Below are 18,449 nucleotides of genomic sequence, written 5' to 3'. Positions count from 1 at the left end.
TCAACACAATAATATATACAGCGAAGCATGATGCCAACACTACCACCAACACAATAACACCCACACCAGATCTAGCCGGACCAAGAACCAACGCACCGATGTAACTATGGTGACAACAACAACAAATACCTTCAAAAGCCCATCTCCACCACCATCACTAGACCACCACAAAACACGCTTTCAACATTTAACATCACTGAAACCTCCAGCACACTAATAGTACGATTATCCTCAGCATTATCTTCGCTAAATTTATAACGCAATCATCAACACTACCGTCACAAAGATCACTTCTCTGCAGCACTATAAACACGAATGCCTCCACCAACTCCAATAAATAAAACATGTTCGGCGCCACTGTCAACGGCCACTATCAATAACACTACAAATAATAACAACAGCCAATCCAGTCTCCATTCCAACAGCAGTGACTATTAGTAGATTACTCTGAACAGCACCACTGCCATATCTATCACATATATCACTACCACTACAACAACGATCACCATTATTAACCTTACAACGAAATACCAACAGAAGCTCACCTGTCACAAATACTAAACACCAGCAGCACCACCGCCATTGCCACAGACATCAGAGCCATACACTACCATGAATATGATACAACCACCACTCCCAGTCTCACCCCATACATCACCTCCGCTACGACAACAACCCATCCTCGTGACGCAATGAAAAACTGACACAAGGATTAGATGGGACCCGACGCCAAACGCAGAGTGCTTCTCACCATTAAGACTATGAAGTAACCGTGGGAGAAGCGATTACATTTTCGATTACATGGGAACTTTTTTTTGAGAAGATATATTGACAGTTTTATTTATAACACTATTTTTTTTCAACTTCATCTATCTATCTATCTATTTGTCTATCTATCTATATCTTTTTATCCATCTATTTTCTCTCCATCCATCCATCTATCTATCTATCTATCTACGTATCTTTCTATTTATTCATGTCTGTATATATCTATCTATCTATCTATCTATCTATCTATCTGTCTATTTATCTGTCTGTCTCTCTCCGCACTGAAAGGGTCGCACATGACTGGACTCAGGGCGGCACCAACTACACTGCGCCTCGCCGTTAGTTTTAATGTACTGGAAAGCTACCGAGTCTGGTAACATGGACTTCTTTTTTAGTTTTCCTGTGTAGTCTTTGTCCAGCGTCAATATATCAGCCACAATTACCTCCCACTACCACAGCGTCTATTCTTACTGGTACCCATTGTCATACGCCATAACATAACAAACAGATATTGCAGGAACTTGTAAAGATCACTAAACCCACTGTCGGTTCAACCCCATAAAAAAATACATTAAAATCATACAGCACAATAATACCAAACACTACATTAATAACACTACAAACACTACCACCACTATCAAAGAACGAGCACCACACCTACCACTATAACTGCAACCACTATACAACCATAACCTCCCACCTATCCCAGTGTACTCCACACCATCATCATCACTACCACATCGCATTTTTCGAGGGAACTGCGGCACAAAGACCCTCACCACAACATCGAACACCACTTGCAACATACTACTAACCACGATGCCAACACCAAAATATATTTCAGAAACACTCCCGCCACTACAAGCATTCCTATATAGTCACTACCATATACTAAATTAATATTACCTACCAATAGTTACTAGTATACGAACATAACCATCAGATCTTACAACTACCGTTACCAATATTACTACTACTACTTTTGCTACTACTACTATTACTACTACTACCACTGTTACGAATCTCGCCACTATAAAAGCTACATCTGCTCTATCTACAATGTCTCCCGAACACTCAAAAGACCACTATTACTGACATTAACATTTCCACGAGCATAGCCATAAGCTCTTATGGCCCAGAATGGCATTAGCTGCGTGCATGGCTTTAAATTAACGTTACATTAAAACCTTTAGAGTCCGGGAGGAGTTTGAATTTCAGATTTTCTGATAATGATACACGGAAAACTCTACGGCGACGGCTTGCCCGGAACCAATTACTTTTTTGGGGGGTGGGGGTGGGGGGTGTTATGGGTGAAGTTCCAGCACATTACCACCATCACTTCACCACTTCAATACTTCACCACTTCACTGTTTGTAATTCTAGTAACTATTGGTAGTATTAATTCACTATCAACACCATCATCTGAGCTCAATAGAATGCCAGGGCCATATACTCTTGTCCATTGCAACCTTATGGTGAGGATCGAGTGGGTCTTACAATTTTGCCGTCTTTCCATTGTCCTTTCTTGGTTCCCCTGACAAAGGCCAATGTCGTTATTATCACTAATACAACACTTGCCACATATCTTCCCACTGCCCTGACTAGGTCCACAACAAATATTTCAGCACCATTCATCACCACCACCACCACCACAAACAGTGTAACGAGGAACATCAACTATACCGCACAGTGAAACCTACACGACAAAGCACCACCACAAATGCCTCCTCACTGTGAACGCTTTGCACTTCTACCTCAACTATCTCAACTATCCCAGCCGCCGCCTCCCCCAATATTGTCACAAACCTCACCACCATTGGGCGCTGCAATCTTGTCAATACCAGGGTACCACCACCACCATAAATTTACCTTCATCGTCAGATAAAGACGGCCTTATTTAAGGATTTTCCAGGGAAAAAATACTGTAATGGCTGGCTCAAGTCACACGCTATCGTTTTTTTATATTTTGTGGTATCTTCAAGCCTTCATTGGAAATCCGCCCACGCTACTAGCCGGCTCGGCCGCCTACCAGGCCCCTCGAGCGAGCATGCCGGCGCTATGGGCAGCATTTAATAAAAACTACAACAATCACCATAAGCTGATCAGCAACTTCTGAACGCAAGCAGTAAAATCACTATTATTATCACAAGTACTGTACAACAATCACCATCATATTACAACACTGCCATAATTCGTAACATTACCACAAATACTATCACCTCCATCACAAATACCACACACATCAAAACCATTATTAAACCCATCAATACCAAAAACTAAGCTCGGACGAACACCAGCGCCATCTATTGATCTTCATCGTAAGCAGAGCAGCCAGACTCGGGGAGGTTCACCTCAGTCGCCGATCTCTCCGCTATTTTTCTTGGAAACCCGATATCTATCGTGACATTTGCTCCACTTAAACGTCAAATTTATCTTTTTTTAGGCCATTTGTTCCGAGACTTCGCCATATGACCTGCACCTTTTCGCCAATGGACACCAAAAATTTTATCTCAAAAGTATGCCAGCGCCGCCAAACGCGCCTCGCCTTAAGCTTGTTTGAGGGAGCAAAGGGTTTGGTAATATTCTCTTTGTTTGTCTTTTCATTATATTCAACCTCATACATTCTTAAACCGACATAGATACCTGTCACTTTTATCTACTATTAACGACACAACTACTAACGCCACTGTCCACAATACCGCTACCACACCAGATAGTAAATTAATCGACGTCACCACGACAACCATCACATCTTCCACAAACACCATAAACTATCTTCCACAATGGCAATAAAGAGCACCACCACACCCACCATTACTGCCACACATGAACCAGACAAGGTAAAGGTAAATCTCAGCATGAACGATACTGTATCGACCATAAAGATAAATAAAAAATGACCCCCAAATACTATCATCGCCTTCTTCACTCGAGGAGGCCCAGTACTACCGCAACCTCCCCCATGAATGACATACCGCACACTACCACCACTACCACTTCTGACAGCCCTCCCACAGAACCATAAGTAAACATTAACAACACCATGTCGAATACGGCCATCAAACCCTTCGTTACATATGCACGAACATCATCATCACCACCACCACCACCACAACAACAACAACAACAACAGGGACGACGATGGGTAACACAAGTCAGCATCAAAGACCAAACTCGCATGAAATTCGCCTCCATATGTCTCTCAGCGGCAAACCAAGCACCAGATGTCCGAGCATTATATTTACATTGTAGTTCCGGGAATGAAATGTGCGGATATATTCGACTTTATCATATTTTCTGTACTATTTTTTTTCTCCTCTGACCTCTCATTTTTATTTGCGTTTACAGGAACAGTGCTTAGCGGGCTTTTGTGTTTGTTTGTGCCCTCGACCTGCTTTCTTTACTGTTAAAAAATCTCTACCATAACGTCATCACCTTGTTTGGTTTTCTTTTTTGATATCTCTGTAAACCCGTATCACATGAGACCCACCGCCTTGCCACTGTTACAACCAATACTAAAAACGAAGATTAACCTCATACATCCCCTATCCCTAACGACCTAACCTACGCATGTCCTACTAACACTATCGAGCTTTCCATTCATCCCGGTATATGTTCGTCTATTTCTTCTATTTCTAGCGCACCTGTCCTACCTACGTATTCCCAGGCCAACACCAGACTCAGATCGCTATTCATGCCAATCGTATATGTATATCCCGATTACCATAACCGCACCCGATACTAGGCCTGAGCTGATGCATCGGTATCGGATGGGTAAAAGATGAAGTTAAAGCTGCGCGTGGCCTCGGTGCTCATCTCCGTCACATTGATCCTTGAGCCTGTGGCGGGATATAGGGTCGTATTTTAAAACATTTCGTCGCCCAAGTTCACATATTTGACATGGCTTTCGCAGGAGCTGTAGGCCTTTCCAGGGGTAGCTTTATGACCCTGGTGGTAGTTTGACCCTTCTTCTGTGCCATGAACCTTAAAAACACCAATCAAAAACCCGATTGATCCCCTCTTTGACCTTTAGAAATAGTTGATGTGAGAAGCGATGGTGTCTTAAAAATCCACGTACAGCCCATAGCCCATTACGTAGGGACACAGGGCCAGTGGGTGTATCAAATCGGCCATTTTTTACCAGACACTACCGATAGTTTTTTTTTCAGCCAAATCTTGCCTTCCATCATAATTCATCCCCCTTGGTAGTTCTATAATCAATACATCGTTGAAAAGCAGTACATGGCCGCCTTATTATCCCTTGTGACTATCAAATGACATTCCTATGAACGAGGTGGAGCATGCCGCTATATATAAGCTGATGTGGAAAAGAGAAAAAAAAACCATTCAGCTTGACTTTGAAGAAACATGATTAACCTGGTAGAAATGATATAGGCTATGGGAATGATTAATGAGAGAGAAATAAATAAGTCAACAGTTCCTCTCCCCGCTCTTCCCCACCCCTTGCTCCCCGTCCCCACCCTTCCCCACCCCTTCCTCCCCGTCCCCGCCCTTCCCCACCCCTTGGTTCCCGTCCCGCCCTTCCCCACCCTTTGGTTCCTGTCCCCCTCCTTCCACCCCCTTTCCTCCTGTCCTGCCCTTCCCCACCCCTTGTCCCTGCCCTTCCCCCTTCCCCACCCCTTCCTCCCCGTCCCCGCCCTTCCCCACCCCTTCCTCCCCGTCCCCGCCCTTCCCCACCCCTTGGTTCCCGTCCCCGCCCTTCCCACCCCTTGCTCCCCGTCCCCGCCCTTCCCCACCCCTTCCTCCCCGTCCCGCCCTTCCCCACCCCTTGACTCCCGTCCCCGCCCTTCCCCACCCCTTGACTCCCGTCCCGCCCTTCCCCACCCCTTGATTCCTGTCCCGCCCTTCCCCACCCTTGATTCCGTCCGCCCTTCCCCACCCTTTGGTTCCCGTCCCCGCCCTTCCCCACCCCTTGATTCCCGTCCCCGCCCTTCCCCACCCCTTGGTTCCTGTCCCTGCCCTTCCCCACCCTTGACTCCCGTCCGCCCTTCCCCACCCCTTGATTCCCTGTCCCTGCCCTTCCCCACCCTTGATTCCTGTCCTGCCCTTCCCCACCCCTTGATTCCTGTCCTGCCCTTCCCCACCCCTTGGTTCCTGTCCCTGCCCTTCCCCACCCCTTTGATTCCTGTCCTGCCCTTCCCCACCCCTTGGTTCCCGTCCCGCCCTTCCCCACCCTTTGGTTCCTGTCCCTGCCCTTCCCCACCCTTGATTCCTGTCCTGCCCTTCCCCACCTGTTGGTTCCTGTCCTGCCCTTCCCCACCCCTTGATTCCGTCCGCCCTTCCCCACCCCTTGGTTCCTGTCCTGCCCTTCCCCACCTGTTGGTTCCTGTCCCGCCCATCCCCACCCCTTGATTCCCGTCCCACCTTCCCCATCCACGGCCAGGATTTGGAAGTCCCGAGCAATGGTGTTCAGTCGGCTGGCCGCAACAGACGCGCTGCCAAAGTAAGCCGATTCTACTTTTTTTATTCCATGATACCGATGGTATGTGATATATTTGTAACAGAGTGGGGGTCCAAATATAAATGTTGTGATGCAGCCACCACAATATCCACACGTCGTGGTGACGGCGGCCTGTGTACTATTACTTGGTGGTGATTTTTTTTTTTTTTTTTTTTTTTTTTTTTTTACAACCCCGTCTATAGCGCCGGTAGGCTTTCTTCAGGGGCCAGATGGTCGGCCCAAGCCCGTCGTGGCGCAGGCAATTTTTTTTTATAGTGGCGCCAGTTATGCTTGGCTCATGCTGCTCCCGGAACTCTTTCTTGATTCACTGGACGGTTTCTTCTAGAGTCCGAGCTGATGGGTGGTCTTCTGGACAGCATGTGGGTAGCCACTCGGCGGTGACTGAAAAATCCCAAGTGGTAGCGTGGGGATTCGAACCGACGTTGTCCACGGTGTAGTGAATGTGAGCCCAGCACGCTAACCACTCAGCCACCGCCTACGATGATGACTGTTGGTATTAATGCAATAATGAGTATCGGTAACGAGTATTATCAAAAATGTTAGTATCAGCATTGCTCTACCCGATACAGAAACACAAGGCAAACACCACCAACACTACTGTCACTATTACCACATAACGTAACGATTAATATCAGTCACACTTTCAGCACCTGAGAATAACACTACAACGTTGTATTAACCATTACTGTCACCCATAACAATAAGCAACACTAGTACACCACCCCCATCCCACCCTTCACATCACCGTAGTTTTTGCCACCACCACGAGATATGCCATTTGAGTTTCATCAGTAAAACCCGTGACTATCATCATAACAGTGTCGCGACTACCACCATCGCCTTTACCACAACGATCACCAACATCACAAAAACAACAACCCCGCAATTAAAACCAGAAATGACAACAAATATCAACTCCACCCTCCTCCGCTTAATCACAACTAACACGAACAAAAACTAAAAACACGCCCAGAACAAAGCAAAACAAAACCGAAAACAAAATGAAAACTCCTTCACAACAACGCGCACCACAAACACGCAATCACTATCACCACAAATACTTTTCACTGCACTAATAACAAAATGCCATGCCCGCCACCACCACACCCATGAAAACAGAAATATTCACAAACACCGCAACACTCATTTCAGTAATTACAGCTACGAGTAATTCAACGCACACCACCGCGAGTTCCACCCTAAACACCACCACCGAGAACGCTTCCATGATGAGTCCCAACAAGGTGAGGTGGCTAGCATATCCGGTTACAAATCCGCGTGGCCAAGTTCGAATCCCAGCTAGGACAGTCGACGCTCAACCCACCCAGCTGTTCATCCTCCCTTCCGGTCCGGTCGATAAATGGGTACCTGGGAAAACCTGGGGAAGGTGAACTGTGGTAACCCGGATTTCACACTTGCCCTGCGTCCCGCTGTAATGGGTCCTTACCACCTCAGGCTCAAGGGTCAATGGGACGTAAGTGAGTAAAGAGGGCTCGCGCGGCTATAGCGTATGTTCCCAACTTTACCTTAACCATGAATACTTTATCAATACCCAGCACTGAAACAACCTCAATCAACAACTTACGATAACGCTTACAGGAACATCCCCTTCACACCATGACCAACACATCACCATGGCCAAGCACTACCTCCAGGAATACCCTCACTACTGGAAATACTACAAACACCATTACAAAGGCGATAACCGATATAAACCGCACTCCCAACAACTAAGACCAAGCTCAGAAGGATACTGGCTCCATCTATTTTCCTTTACCGTCAGATTAAGCAAGAGAGAGGGAGGGAGCCGCGGGTGAATGCCAGATTTAATGTTTACGAGGAGCGGAGAGAGAGAGAGAGAGAGAGAGAGAGAGAGAGAGAGAGAGAGAGAGAGAGAGAGTGGGTGAAACGTGATAATTGACTCCATTTAAACGATACGTTGTCCTTAACTTCAAAACTTAGTCACATCACCGCCACCTCCACCAGCAAGGGACGCTCACCACCAGCACCAGCCACGACGCTCACTATCACTCCAGCGCCATCTGTTGAGCCTCGCCGTAACTATTTTCTTTTTTTAACAGCAAGGGAGGCAGCTCAAGGGCAAACTACAAAAACTACAACAACAAAAAGCCCGCTAAACACTGCTCTGAACAAAAGAAAAAAGAACGGGAGGTCAGGAGAGGTCAATTTCGGGTGGATAAATGTGTTCGTCCTCTGGAAAGTGCAATGACCTGATACCTGATGAACCAACGAGCACCCTTTCATTTATTCTCTCTTCGTTGAACGGCACTGATCAACGCAAATATCACCCGACTATTTCCACCCACCCAATAAAAACACCCACGCAAACCTATAAGCGCGCACATTATCATCGCCATCAAAAATACAATAACTAACACTTCAACAGCTACCAGTCCACCACCCAGCACCATCACGACTCCCTCCCCCCTCCCCCTCCCTCGCTACCAAAACAGAACTAGACTACTCGAATGACAGTTCCACGTATAGTTATAACTCAAGCTACCTCCATAATACTGCCGCTTCCTCAGTTGCACGAAAATCCGCAATAGTAACGTGGATGAATTTCAGCGCTGATGACACCATTATAAATATTGGACTTCGGTATATATTCGGCGGAGAATACGTGGAATTTGATTTTGATGCCCTCTTTCCTCCTGTAGTTTCCTGTTCTTTTTCATTCCTGCTGTATTTTTTTTATTATTAACATTACCCACAATCTACCCACAATCACAAACCCTTTGATTAATATGTCCAATCACTACGATTAGCGATTAGCAACAAAGTTCACACAACCATAAATACATTAGATTAAGGAGTGAATTACGCCACAACGGTAATATCAATACAATTTTACATTCACCTCTTTCAACACCAGATAACACCATCACTTATACTATCACGACACACCAGGCAACACCGCCATCACCAGCACACCATTATCACGATAGATCAATACCATTACACCCAATACAATAACATTAGACAACAAACAGACCAGACATCACCATAATTATCACGACAAACCTAACATCATCATTACCTTCCCTATCACATCAACAAACACAACCATCACTAACACACCATCCCATCACACTCACCATTCCCACCACTTCATACAAATATCAACCCCCACGCTAAGGAGCACCACCACCAGGACACCACCACCAGACGATACCACATGTACCGTTTCACCATCAACACCACGAACACGACAAATTATTCCTAACATCTGCCGACACTCATTCCTAAGCCACGGATCCCGGCACCATCTGTTTTCATTTACCGTCAGGGTGAGCATGACAGAGTATGGGAAGCGTGGCTGAATGTCAGATATTTTAGGGGCTTATTTTGCGATAGAACCACCACAGTCACCCTTGTATTTCCACTGCAGCGAAAAAAACACTGCGATAAAAACGTGACACCTCCACAATTAATACAAACTCCATCACCTACGCACTGCAAAACATCCCCATTTTTCTTTGTCTCGGCAGGCTGTACATATGTTTAGTATTATATGATCGCTGTTTTCCGGGTTGTGGCTCGGGGCGTAAGACCGGATGCTCTTCTTGACGTCACGCGGCGGCACTGGGCTCGATACGCTTCGCCACGGCGCATCACTTGCATGGCTTGAAGCTCTGGCCCACTAGACCACCAGATCACCTACCGCAAACCTCACCATTACTACGGCTTGGCATAACACTATAAAATCACATCACCACCATTACTACCTCATTTCAAAACACTAAATTGTCACCGCCATCGCTATTAGAAATACAGTATAGGAATAGTAACAGCTTAACAAAAATTACTTCATTAATACAAAAAAAATACCACAACCACCACCACCACAAGCACTACAGTCACTACAAAACGAGAACTTTCCGTATCCCTGCAACAACAACCATTACTTATATCATAGGTATCACTAACATTACTATGACAAGGGCCACTCCTCGCTCCTCTATTCAGGGGCAGTAAGTAGCAGGCTTTTTTTTTCATTATTGTTTTCTTTTTTTTTACGCCCTTGAAAAGTCTCCGATGCTGTAAAAAAATAAATAAATAAATAAAAAAGGAGTCGTCTACATTGTCACCATTACCTCTACCACAACTTCCACTATAACAAGCGCTGTTAGAACTACTACCACGAAAAAGAATTAACACGATCATCTCCTCCACTGCAATCTCCACACTCCTACACCTCCATCAATGCCCCCATCACCACTACCAACAACGTCATCAGCAATATAATCCCGACCATCGCCACTTCCAGCTCCCAATGACTGCTGACCCACAGAAATTTTCGTCTTTCAGCTTTCCCTTGCGATCCTAAAATATTTTCTCTTCTTTAAGACCATTCTGAGCCCCAATGACATTTCAAATAAGTGGAATAGGTAAGAAAAAAAGCAAGCAAATTTTAGGAAGTGGTCGAAGAGTGACAGCATAACGAAGAGCATATCCTTCCCCGTCCAGTGTTACTACACCACTGAGCTAAGACGGCTACCTGTGCGCAACTCAGGATCTCGGGCTTGCTCTCTTATCTGGCTGCCAGATGCATCGTGGGGGTGCCACTGTTCAAGAGGCACAGATGAATTTCCCTAAGTAACCGATACCCTACGGGACGATATGGCCACACTTCGATACCTTTTTTTCTTCTCCCCTCGATACTTCACAAGATCCCCGCCACCAGTTCTCTAAAACACACACCCTTCCTACCTCCATTAGATACGAACCCCAAGAGAGTGCCAGCGCCATCTGCTGCGCATCGCTGTAACCTTGTGCTGAGGATGCAAAGGTTCTCACAACAGGGGGGTTTTTTCACCCTTTATTTCTTGATTTCATGATTTTTGATCAGCACCTGTAACACGATCATTACTATTACTATCACTCCATCGATTACCACCACTGATCCTAATACCGCAACTACATCAATCACAACAAATGACACACTCCCCGACAATGCCATTAGCGTCAACCCAAGTAATCAGAGAAAGAATTATCAGGTGAGTAACGAGCCACGTAATCAAGATCACACCTAAGACACGGCCACGACCCAGACAACCTCTAACACCGCCGCCATTACAGCCATCTCCTTTACGACCATCCTACCACCCCACCACAACCCAAAACTGCTCCGTCTTACAAACCATACCACTGACATTATCGCCACAACCACAACCAAACATGAGTACAACCACACCAACCCATCACAAGTACTTCCTAGGCAACCGCTACCATGGCGATTATATCAATATGACTACCACAAGCATGAACACCATCAAAACCATTACTACATCGACCACTTTCACGAACAAAGCGTAAACACAACCATGCCGCCTCAACCAGAACTATCACAATACATATACCACTACCATCACGACTACCAACCTCTCTTTTACCATATCACAATCTGAGAACCAACTGCCACCACTGTTTCTATACTTACAGGCATTAAAAGTAGCAAATACCACCAATACCACTCCACTCCCTCCATGCACTAAACACTAACTACCGTCCCCGCACAACACAACCACTACTGCAACCTCCAGTATCAGTGCTAATACTTTCATTGTCAAGGCCATTAGCGCTATCAAAAACTCATCTTTTATCACTTACCAAAACGCTTAACGCCATTAACACGACAAATAACGATGCCACAAAACGCACTATTTTCACGATTGAACTTTCATTGCCCCGACCAGAAACACAAACAGCGCCGCCACCACCACCACCAACACTCACTACCATTTGTTTGTTTTTACTGATAGGGGTGACTACTAAAACGTTCATCATAACCACGGCAATCAATATCACAACTCCTTGCTACCTAAACAACAAAACCTCTATTGCTACAACCATATACACAACCAACACCACCATAACCCCCCACTACCAGCTTAATCGACAACATATCTACTAGTATGCACCACTCACATCACCACAACAACCACAACAGCTGCCATTGGTTGAATTATCACGATCACTACCACCGCCACATGATCTACGTGCCATAAGCATCACCATCACCTTAAAAAGACCATGTTTAGTGGCACTACCAGGAAGTCACCAGCATCGTTGTTTCGAGCACCAGTTCAACCAACACAACCACCACCACCTGGACCGTAACGTGAATAGCGCCATCTCTACACCTTTTTCTTTACAAGTTACCAAAAATTTTAGCATAAGTGTGGCATTTTGTACAGTTCGCACCGTCCTTTTTCTCGAGAAAGGAAAAGTTTTCGTTTATGCTTTGTTCCACAGCTCCCAAGGAGACTGTTGACTTTTTGGTCAACTCTGCCACCTTTAACACCACGCCTTCGCCCATTACAAATACCACGAAAAATAAAACTAATGAAGGAATCACCACATTTTAGCTGTAACAAAGTTTATATATAAATATCATTCAAACAACTAATATTATCAGTTATTGCAAGGTATTCAAACGACTGGGAAAGGTACATTAACACACGCAAAAGGAGGGCATTCAGCAAACGGTGTGACGAAATTATGTAGTTTGCGGAAAGTTTGCACCGAAAACATAAACCAGAGACACAGGACAGAAACTAATGGACACGCTCGGGGGAGGCTTATGTCCTGCAGGGGAATTATACAGGCTGATGGTGATGATGATGATGACAACGAGCTTCACCATCATCATCTATTTTACCACTACCTCCACAGCTACATAATACTAGTCACGCAGCTCCGAACCTCCTCCAGCAACACCATCACCACAGATAACACTACAACCATCACAGACAAACACCATTATCACCTCGAATACATTTGGCAACACTGCAGGGAACACCGCTATCCTCGTCACCACAACAGCAACAACAACTGCAACGAATAGCACTACCACCACCACCACCACCACAATAGCCTCAGCAGAAAGACCCACAAACCCCACTGCCACAACGGCCATCAGTAATAAAATTTCCACGAACGGTGTATCCATCACTCCACAATGACAGTTACTGGTGACAATGTTTTAAGTAGTTACACAAACCGCTGATAGAAACCGTCCCATTAAAATCTCCGCCGCTGCTTCTATTACCATTGTTTTCGTACTTGCATCTTTTATTATCATCGCCACCCTCGCCACCCCAACCATAGTACCGCAGAACATCACCAATACTATCAGAGAACAAATTTAGCTTAGTAATACCATCGCCACCCTCGCCATCACAACCATACCGCAGAACATCACCAATACTGTCAGAGAACAAATTTAGCTTAGTAATACCATCGCCACCCTCGCCACCACAACCATACCACAGAACATCACCAATACTATCAGAGAACAAATTGAGGGTCTATTACACTGGGCAAATTTTCCGTGGATCTTCAGTCAAACCACGATTTCCGCTGGCGTGGTTCTCATATTTCCGTGGTTTTCTGGCGGGTCCACAATATTCTAAAGCTACGGTAGATTTCACAGAAGGACAACGGTCTTACTCACCATCAACAGCAGCAGCAATAACAAGAAACAAATGAGAACCACGCTAGCGGAAGTCGTGGTTTGACTGAAGATCCACGGAAAATTTGCCCAGTGTAATAGCCCCTTAATATCACCACGAAACACCGCTACCACCAACACAACCATGCGGAACACCCCCTCTACAAACCAATGTTATCACTGCTATCTCAATGGGGGACTACTACCATTAATTCGACAAGCCCTATCAGGATCATAAACGTCATTATTAAATTTTCCAGTGTCACGTTTTCCAACACCACAACATCTATCAATAATGCCAAAACCACCATACCACCATACATACCACAGGCAACATTCCCACAGCAACCAGTCGTAAAGATCTCACAAACACTACCTCTGTCAACGCCCGTCACGGCTTGTCACCCGTATGATATATTCACTGTCACAGCCATCGTTTCGCGCAATATCACCACCACCACCACCACCGCCGCCATCACCACCACCTTCAGCACCACCCCAGCGGTCACCATCCCCAGTAACCACCGCATTGAACATTACCAGGAACGCTGCATCCATCACGATCGCCCCCAACAATGAATAACAAACACCATCTATAGTTTATAACCAAAAAAACAAAAAACAATCGAACCAATGTCACCTCCTTGCCATCTAAGTAATATAACGCACACATATAGACAGACAGACAGAAAAAGACAGATAGATAGATAGACAGGTAGATACAGACAGATAGATACAGACTGATAGACATATAGATAGGCTAGATAGATAGATAGATAGATAGATGAATGGATGGACGGATAGTAGTTAATAGATACATAAATCCAATATATAGTTAATAGATACATAAATCCACGTATAACAACTGAAGTGGTCACTTCCTTCAGTAATGTTGTCACGGAGTCGCTTCACCTATAAGATCCACATTACCGTATTATTATTCTTGCAGTCACGGATATATTTTTTACCACATCTACCACACCAGCACCACCACCACGACGACAAGTGCTTCAGTAACACCGCAGCAGCAGGACCATTGCCTTCGCTACAAGTTAGGAATGTCAGCGCAACTACCAAACTAGAACAAACAATACGAAAACTATCCCCGTCGAAGCAGTTTCAAAGAGCTACCAAATGTACCAACACTACTACTACAGGTGACTTAATTGGCATCATTATCACTTGTACAACTATCACTATATTTGTTTCTATCATTTATATCGACATCACTTCTCTAACTATCACATCTATCACAAACACTTACATCACTATCATTTATACACTACAACTATCGCTTCTATTACTATCATTTCTATCACTTATATCAATCACCGTAACTATCACTGTGACTATCATGTATGTCTTTGGCTTATATCACTATCATTTCTATCAATTTCACTATCATTTCTTCATTCGTTATCGTTTGATCACTATTGCTATCACTGTATCACAAATCACTATCATTTCTTTCACTATGACACGAACCACTATAATTTCTCTCACTATCACAATCGTTTTTATTACTATCACTAACATCAGTATTATAAACCTTCTATCACTAGTATTTCTTTCACTATCATTTCAATCACGCATTATCGCATATATCACTTTCACTTCATTGGTACCACTATCAGCAAGGCCTTCATTACCATTACCATTACCATCGATACGCAAGCACCACCCCCAGCAACGCCATCATAACCACCACCACCACCATCACCTTCGTTAACACCACCATCGCCGCCGCCACCGCCATGAACCGCTACATTACCGCCAAATCACACCCCTTCTATAACCATATCCACTACAAACGCATAACCTCCATCACCAACAAAAGTATCAGTAAAAACAATAATAATAATAATAATAATAATAATAAATGATGATGATGATAAGCACTGCAACCCACCTCGGTCACTACAATACATTTGCCTTGATTCCCCCCCTCCCATTAATAATAATAACACACACACACACACACACACACACACACACACACACACACACACATGCACACACACACACACACGGAGCCTTCTTTTGTTTACGGTGGGCATCAAGAAAACTAATGAAGCCCCCGCAAGATACAGGTCACGGCAGGATCATATATTTCCCTCCCCAGGAAGAAATCAAGGAATGAGTGTCTCTCTCTCTCTCTCTCTCTCTCTCTCTCTTTAATGATTATGTTTCGATAATTAATGAAGTAATTAAACCTCAAGTTCGATACCATTACGCCAGCACGAAAACATTCTCATAATTGTGCGCGCCTTTTAATGATCTCTCCTTTCATTTTACGTGTGAATTGTATAACAGTCGGGATGGGTTCGCGATGAAACGAGTCGGACAAAATAAATGTTCTGGTTGAAACAGTTGCAAATTTCATTCCTCCGGGTTTTCCGAGCGTGAAAATGGTATACATATGCCTTAAACTGAAATGAAAAGATTTGCAAATAACACAACGCAAAAAGGGAGTGAAGCGAGGCCACCGTCCGCTGCGCCGGGGCGAGGTGCAATATGAAGCAGAGGGGCGAGGCGAGGCGGGGACACGAAAAAATGCTGGGGAGTGAGCCAGTGCGGAAGGGTTGGGGCGGACTGGTCACCCCAACACGTACTAACACAACGAGCATCGGACTTATAAAATATCACACAGGTGGTCGAGTCCCCTTTAGTTCTTATCTTTCTCATTGTGGTAATCTCTTCCACAGACTAATGCATAAAACGTTTTCCCAGTCCAGTAGCTCAGGTTAATGTTCTGGTACAGCCCGCATTAAATTTAGCGATAGCCGTGCATTTTTCTTCACCCCGGCCCTGAGATATCTTACTAGAGACCGCACGCAAAAGAAATATCTTGACAAATAACCGACCCCGCTGAATCCGCGATAGCATATACTGTTCTCAGGCAGCATGTGTAAGAGTTGTAATAAACACGCACTTCTCATTACCTCGGCGTTACCTGTCACTTGAGAGGTTAACGTTACTTAAATTAAAAAGGGGACCTTCCTTGGCATTAATAATCCCAGAGTTACGCAGCCTTTTGTAAGTCTGAGCTGAACCCAGTGCGAACTCGCAAAGATTGTGGTAATCAGTAATAATCCCCGGTAATTCCCTTTTTTATGACGCTAACGATGCGAAATTACACTCGAAGTCCCCAGCCCGCGACCCTGGAACACCGCCGCCGGCCCCTGCCCGTGCGGCGCAACCCTCTGATGGCGCCAAGTAAGTCTTCTTTAATCAACAATCCTTTCCTCGTTATAGATTCCCAGCAGCGAAAAGCCCGTCTCTTGCATCCCGTGTCACCCGTTCCTGTATTCAGTCATGCCTTTCAAGATTCAATTACGTCAAGGGCTCACGTATGCGATGGATGTGAAGTCGGGATTTTGACACTCAGGCTCCGATCACCAGCTCCCACACTCACACTTCTGCCCGCGATTACTGCGCCCCACGAGCAGAACACAACACAAAGGGCACGACAAGTGTAGATACGAACCTCTACCGTTGATGGCGATCCTGAGGCAGCTAAACTTCACTGGTGGCGATCACTGAGTTTCATTTATCTCAATACACATACTTTTTCAATTTGCTCAGGTCGCAGCACAGAAAATAGCAGTATTACACAGTCCTTTCTCTTCTCCCTAAGCCGGACTTTCACTATAGCTATCACTGTACTTCAAAGCGACTTTCCGGATTGCTTAAAGAAACGAGAAATCCATGTCACGAGAAGCAGAGGTGACGAGCGGGTGGCGCGCAACACCTTCCTTTCACAAGGTTGAGCAGCGACTGCCAGTTTTCGCTAGGGCAGGGCTAGAAAGGAAGCTCACTGTCCTCCGCGCACCATCCCGCCGCCCCCACCTACTCCCTATTCCCCGACACTGCCTCGCCTTCCCCCAACATAGTCACTTCCCCCACACTTTCCTCGCCTCCGAATCTCCCCTCCCCCCAACGTAAGCATCACTCTCTTCACACTTTATCATCCCCACCATGACTGCCGTAGCTCACATTTTCCCTCATTCTCCATTCCCCATCTTTCTGCCTTCCGTACCCAACTTCCACACTTTCCTCGCCTCCGAGTCTTCCTTCCCCCCCCCCCCCACACACACACACACACACGTAAGCATCAGTCTCTTCACACTTTATCATCCATGACTGCCGTAGCTCACACTTTCCCTCATTTCCCCTTCCCCCTCTTTCTGCCTTCCGTACCCAACTTATATACTTCCCTCGCCTCAACCCCCCCCCCCCCCCCATCCTCACGTAAGCATCGCACTCCTTTCCCATTTTATCATCCCCACCATGACCACCGTTGCTCCTACTTCCCCTTATTCCCCATTCCTCATCTTTCTGCCAACCGTACCCAACTTCCTCACTTCACGTTTCCCTTCTCCGTCTCTCTCTCTCTCTCTTCCCTTTGACAAACAATGCATTTTTTATCCTTCAGCATCCCCACCACCACAGTCACAGCTCTCGTATCCTTCCACTTCCCCATCTACCTTCCCAAAATATACTCGCTTCCCGTTCATTTCCCTCTTCTTACCCTTCTCTGCTAACCAACATAACTTCCCTCACTTTTCAACACCTTCACCACCAACGTTGTTACCGCCTCCATTTCCCTCTTCCTCCATTTATCTGCCTTACATCCCCCAACGGACTCGCTTCCTTACATTTCCTTCGTTTTCCTCCCTCCTGACCTGCAGACCCCAACCAACATAACCTTCCCAATTTTTC

The 18,449-nt window shown here is 45.5% G+C and overlaps 1 protein-coding gene across 4 annotated transcripts in view; it reads right to left on the bottom strand.

Moving 5' to 3' along the window:
- The window catches only part of LOC127009046 (uncharacterized), a 104,041-nt gene extending 86,548 nt beyond the window's left edge, over nt 1-17,493 (bottom strand). For all 4 annotated transcript variants that reach the window (XR_007761537.1, XR_007761538.1, XR_007761539.1 and 1 more), the window contains exon 1: nt 17,215-17,493. The gene's annotated coding sequence lies outside the window, so the exon portion shown is untranslated. The remainder of the gene's footprint in view (nt 1-17,214) is intronic.
- Between the last annotated feature and the right edge of the window lie 956 nt (nt 17,494-18,449).

This window comes from Eriocheir sinensis, chromosome 39, assembly GCF_024679095.1.
Source record: "Eriocheir sinensis breed Jianghai 21 chromosome 39, ASM2467909v1, whole genome shotgun sequence".
NCBI lineage: Eukaryota > Metazoa > Arthropoda > Malacostraca > Decapoda > Varunidae > Eriocheir > Eriocheir sinensis.
Note: the sequence above shows the minus strand (reverse complement) of the source record. Positions and strands in the feature narration are given on the sequence as shown.